The sequence below is a fragment of the Macaca nemestrina genome, chromosome 3, assembly GCF_043159975.1.
Source record: "Macaca nemestrina isolate mMacNem1 chromosome 3, mMacNem.hap1, whole genome shotgun sequence".
NCBI lineage: Eukaryota > Metazoa > Chordata > Mammalia > Primates > Cercopithecidae > Macaca > Macaca nemestrina.
This window is the reverse complement of record NC_092127.1, coordinates 33,862,296-33,868,971: the sequence shown is the minus strand read 5'-3', so window position 1 is coordinate 33,868,971 and position 6,676 is coordinate 33,862,296.

Here is a 6,676-nt window from a genome sequence, read left to right as displayed (position 1 = left end):
AAAAGCTCATAGGTAGCACATTGTACATACAATATTGTAAACACATTGTATATTATGATTTTTATGGCATATTTGTATTTTTTGGTGTCTGGTGGTGGGATGTTTGTTCTTATAAACACTATGAAACACACTTTTGTTTGTTTGTTTGTTTGTTTGAGACGGAGTCTTTGCTCTGTCACCCAGGCTGGAGTGCAGTGGCGAGATCTCCGCTCACTGCAAGCTCCGCCTCCCGGGTTTACGCCATTCTCCTGCCTCAGCCTCCAGAGTAGCTGGGACTACAGGCGCCCGCTACCACACCCGGCTAATTTTTTGTATTTTTAGTAGAGACGGGGTTTCACCGTGTTAGCCAGGATGGTCTCGATCTCCTGACCTTGTGATCCACCCACCTCGGCCTCCCAAAGTGCTGGGATTACAGGCGTGAGCCACCGCGCCCGGCGAAACACACTTTTAATAGAGATGTAAGTATTCTATTAATGTACACAGCATTTTTTTATTCCTTTATTTCCATTTCTTTTGTAATGTTTCTTAGGGTTGAGCATTTACTAATGAAACGGTGTCCTGAGGGGATTTTTCTTCTTTGTCTTGTAGACTTTTTGACCACCTCTGACCAAATAGACTCATCTATTCTGTGTATTAGAGGTATTTGTGCATGTAATGCTTTGTCCCCAGCATGCCCAGATCACCAAGCTTGATTTTTTTTCTACATTTGTCTATATCATACCTATAAGACCATGCATCATGCAACTGTGTGTCTTTCCCTTCTCTAAATCATGTTAATAATGAGTGCTTATAGACACCTTTGAAAGAATCATTCATGAGACAACAATCATGCAATTTCCAGTGTAGTGGCAGCTACTTGGTTTTCTTCCTTCCTCTCTTTCTCTCTCTTTGTATCTCTCTCGTGCTCTTGTTTTTTCTTTTTTTTATCGTTGTTGTTATCTTTCCCTTGTTTGCTATATATTTTCATATCTCCATGTTATTTTAATACAAATTTTGTGGCTTAAAATAGCATATTCATCTGAGTGCTGCTTCTGTTCCATATAGCCTTGGCTAGAGTCACTCATTCAGCTATATTTAGCTGGCAACTGTCCAAGAAGACTTTCGCCGTTTGTTACACATCTCAATACTCCTCCATAGGACCTTTTTAACTGTATGTGACCTAAACATGGCAGCTGGGACAAGTTTCAAAGGGACAAGTCCTTAAAGGCAAGCTCTTAATGATCCTCTACATTACATTTGACCCATTTGGTCAAAATGAATCACAATGCCAAGCCCAATGTGGAAGATTCCCAAAGGTTATGAATACTGGGAGGTGTGGGTGTCATCAATGTAACAGTCTACAAAGTAACACTTTTTACTAATTGATCCCAGAATGTGCCCATCTCCCAATCTTGAGATGTATGTGTCTCTTCATGTTTTTATGTGATAATTCCTGCTAGAGAGATGTTATATACATATATACATGGTACACACACACGCATGCACACACAGGTACACCCATACCCACATGCACACATTCTCCAAGAGTAAAATTGCTGGGTCCTAATTATGTTTATATTTAATTTGCCTTAAGTACTATCACAGTGATCTCCAGAATTGCTGTACCTGTGGACATTACCATCACCAGTACATGAGAATTCTCATATTCCTATATTCCTTGCCAACATTTGGCACTGTACTGCCTATTTTCCTTTCTGGTCCTAACCACAATCTGACCACCTCATTCAGGAAACTGCAGTAGCTCTTTCTAAATTTGTGGTAGGGTGAAGATCTTGGATAAGAATTCAAAATCCCCATCTATTCTTATTTAGAATACTCTTTCCCCAGTAACTATGACATTTACTGCGATTATCTTTTCATACCACAACAAAACAAACAACCTAAGAAGCTGCTCAATATCTGTATTAGATAGATTAGCCAATACCTACCTGAAAGTCATGCAGTACACCCTCCATCATGTTACAGGGGATAAAATTTAAGTGTGACTGTTCATTCACCCTGTTGACTCTTTTGGTGTCACAATTTCTGTAGCAGGTTTACTATCTTCTGAATCCAGTCAAAATTACACAGATACCTAGTCATCTTTCAGCTGCAGCTTCTTCCTACTTGTCCATGATTTCTTGTTCTCCAGGACATCTCAAATTCCATCTGCCCTTCAATGCCTACTGAGCTCTTATAGCAAAAAATTAATGCTCACAAATTAGTTTGGAGAAATCTTTATCACAAGGTAATGGTGGATTTCTGAATTTTTATGTGCTACTGTTGGTTGTATAAATCGGTACAGTTATGTCAGGGAGCAATTTGACAATATGTAGTCAAGGTAAAGATGCATATACCAAAAAATTTTATCAATTTCACTTCCAGGTACATACTAAAAGGAAATGTATACAGAATTTCATTGCAGTATCTTTGTTATAAGTGGAAATTTGGAACTATGTAAATATGCATTCATAGGGGAAAATCAATCAACCATAATATATGTATGGATGTAATTTTGTGCAATAGTTTAATAAACCAGATCTTTACTTGTTAACATGAACATACTTTAAACAGGTAAAACTGAAAAGTATGTTTCAGGCTAATGTACATAGCATGATTTCATACACAGAAAATAGGATGGAAATACGTCAAAATATAATGTTGGTTAAATCTGAATATTGCTAGCTATGTCCAAAAATTTCACAGGTTTTTTCTGGTAATTCTTTACCACTTAAACTAAATACTTCCTTCCTTTATCCATTATTTGCCTGCCTTTGAGTAGGTTTTGCTAGGGATATTTAACTGCAGATACAACTTTTCCAAACTTAAATTTATTTTTTCCTTGGCATTCAATCTCCATGGATATGACATCAACACGATTTTCAGGTATTTCCTTCCACAAACACATCTCCATTCTAGGATTATTGTCTACTCCTTTCATTTATATTTAGGTCTATAAGTAAAACTATAAATCTTTTATTATAACATATAACTTCAGTGGAGAGATTAAATTTTTGCTTTATATACCGCACCTCAGTTGATGTTATCATGTTATTTCCTAAACTTTCCGGCACAGATTTTCTATATAAGATGCATTTCCTGCTACTATGGTAGTTACCAGAGGCTCATGAAACTTCAGGTTCCATCTGCAATAGGGGGAGCTTAACCATAACTCAGCCTTCAAGAATCAAATTTTTTCAACAACATAAGATTCCAGGTGTATTAGTCCGTCTTCACGCTGCTGATAAAGACATAGCCAAGACTGGGAAGAAAAAAAGATTTAATTGGACTTACAGTTTCACGTGGCTGCGGAGGGCTCAGAATCATGGCGGGAGGCAAAAGACACTTCTTACATGCTGTCGGCAAGAGAAAAAATGAGGGAGATGCAAAAGCAAAAAGCCTTGATAAAACCATCACATCTCGTGAGACTTATTCACTACCACGAGAACAGCATGGGGGAAACGGCCTCCATGATTCAAATTATCTCCCACTGGACCCCTCCCACAACACATGGAAATTATTGGAGTACAATTCAAGATGAGATTTGGGTGGGGACACAGAGTCAAATCATATTACCAGGTATCATTATGAAGCACTGACCATCTACCTCCCAACCAATTGAATGTACAATGGGAAAATTCCTTGTTCATTTGCAGCACTCTGGCCAGGAAATAGTAATGTTACATGAGTGTTCTTACCAGAGAATCATTGACATTGGCTTAGTCTGTACATAATATTCCTACAAATGTACTCCTGTAGCTTCAATCTTTATCATCTTGAGCCACTGCCTCCCCACTTTTAAATACACTTTTTTTTTTTTGATGGAGTCTCACTCTGTTGCCCAGGCTGGAAGGCAGCAGTGCAATCTTGGCTCACAGCAACCTCCACCTCCCAGGTTCAAGCAATTCTCCTGCTTCAGCCTACCAAGTAGCTGGGATTACAGGTGCCTGCCACCACACCTGACTAATTTTTTCTATTTTTAGTAGAGATGGGGTTTCATAATGTTGGTGAGGCTGGTCTAGAACTCCTGACCTCAGGTGATCCGCCCACTTTGGCCTCCCAAACTGCTGGGATTACAGGCGTGAGCCACTGCACCCGGCCTAAATACACTTTTAAAAGCAGTTTTAGGTTTATACACACACACACACACACACAACTGAGTAAAAAATACAGAGCTCCCATATACCCCCTCAACCCACCATCCCCAGTTTCCCCTATTATTAACATCTTGTATGATTGTGGTACCTTTGTTGTAATCGATGAGCCAATATTAATGCCTTATTACTAACTGAAGTCCATAGTTTACATTGGGATTCACTCTTTGTGTTGTACATTCTATGGATTTTGACAAATGCATAATGACATGTATCTAACATCACAGTATCATACAAACTAGTTTCACTGCCCTAAAAATCCCGTGTGCTCCATCTATTCACTTTTCCCTCCTTCCCTCAAGCTCCCATCAATCACTGGTATTTCTAAATTCTTTATGATTTCCATAGTTTTATCTTCCCCGGCATGCTATATCAGTGGAATCCTGTGGTATGTAGCCTTTTCAGATTGGTATCTTTCACTTAGTAATATGCCTTTAATGTTCTTTCATGTCTTTTCATGGATTGATAGCTCATTTATTTTTATGTTGCTGCCCTATTATTGCAATCAAGATCTTATCAAATCCTTCCTGACTAAGGATATGTGCTCTTTCCCAGAATGTTTGGGAAGTGGATGCTCCATTAGTGTAGAAATATCTATTGTCCCTTGTATCTCTACATTATCTGTTCAGGCAGCTTCCAGTAATGCCAGGTCCCCTAGGTGCTTTATGGATATTCTGTGAGTAGATCACCAGTGATAAATGAATATACAGAAGTATGAACATGATCAACATAACTTGAGGAAAGAAAATCCCAAATTATGATTCCAACCTGCTCTTCTTTTAGGCAGGTCATCAAGGGATACTGATTGATATACTTTTTCAAATAACTCAAACAGAGTTGTTGGGTTAACATCAGAGTTTGCCTTCAGGTCACTTCTCCACTTCCGGGGAAAAGCAAATCCAGGGGTTGTCTCAGCATGGATCCTGACCCATACCCCACCTTGAGAGAACTAAGAGTCTTAATTATCTTGCTCTGAGTCTCTCTCTCAGGAAAAGAATAATAGCATCCTTTCCCATTTGTCATTAACGTGCTCTCTTCCCATCTCTTACAGTTTCTCCCTTTCCATTTTCACCTGTCTCATCTCAGACTTGTCCTCTTCAGGTGAGATTTTTCTCATTCAGTCATTCTACCATCTACAGACAAGTAGCAGAAACAGCCTTCCTTGAACATCCCCTTTTGTCCATTTTCAAGAAGAAGTACCGTTAGAAAGGCAAGGATTATAGGACTATCCCTACCAGAGGCAGTGGGTCAGCATTTCCAGTCAGCCCTCCGTTAGTCACATGATGTGGAGTCCTCACTCGATCTATCTGTTCCCTTAGGAATATTTATACTTTCTGAAGAATCGGCATAATATTTGCATGGTCATTCTTCCCAGGATGCAGGGCACACAAATGTAATCCCAGATCTGGTACAACTCGATGCAGTAAAATAAGAAAAATGTTTTTGAGGTGAGAAAGTCAGAGAGTGTCCTTGAACCTTCATCCTCATCCCCATATCCCAGAAACCGTTTCAAAGGTGTTCCTCCTCCACTATCCCTCATATTCAGATAAGGTATTTACTCAGGAGTCAGCTCAGCTCTTCATGTCTCTAGCACATCCTTCCCACATTTTAGTAAGGTGTTTTGATTCCAGTTTGAGGATGGTAGGGGATATAATAAGATACAATGTTAAGCTTCTTATCTCATGTAGGTACATACTAATAGCAGTGGCATGTCACCTTGTAAATAAAATGTATTTGGTAGAAACCAAACTGATCGACAATCTGTTTTTCCAAACCTTTAAGGAGGCCTAAATTTTAATAATCTCCGTTCTCAGCTAGTTAGCTCTTCCATGACATCAACCCCATATTAGCTCTTTCAAGCAAAATACAGTTGCCCCTTGAACAACGTGGGTTTGAACTCCACTGGTCCACTTATACATGGATTTTCTTCCACCTCTGCCACCCCTGAGATGGCAAGACCAACCCTTGTCCTGTCTTCTCCTCCTCAGCCTACTCAACGTGAAGAAGACAGGATGGAGAGCTTCATAATGATCCACTTCCACTTAATGAATAGTAAATGTGTTTTCTCTTCTTCATGATTTTCTCTTTTTTTTTTTTTTTTTTTTTTTTTGAGACGGAGTCTCGCTCTGCCACCCAGACTGGAGTGCAGTGGCCGGCTCTCAGCTCACTGCAAGCTTCGCCTCCCGGGTTTACACCATTCTCCTGCCTCAGCCTCCTGAGTAGCTGGGACTACAGGCGCCACCACCTCGCCCGGCTAGTTTCTTTTTTTTGTATTTTTTTTTAGTAGAGACAGGGTTTCACCGTGCTAGCCAGGATGGTCTCGATCTCCTGACCTTGTGATCCACCCGTCTCGGCCTCCCAAAGTGCTGGGATTACAGGCTTGAGCCACCGCGCCCGGCCTCTTCATGATTTTCTTAATAACCTTTTCTTTTTTCTAGTTCACTCTATTTTAAGAATACAGTGTATAGGCCGGGTGCAGTGGCTCACGCCTGTAATCCCAGCACTTTGGGAGGCCAAGGCTGGAGGATCACCAGGTCAGGAGA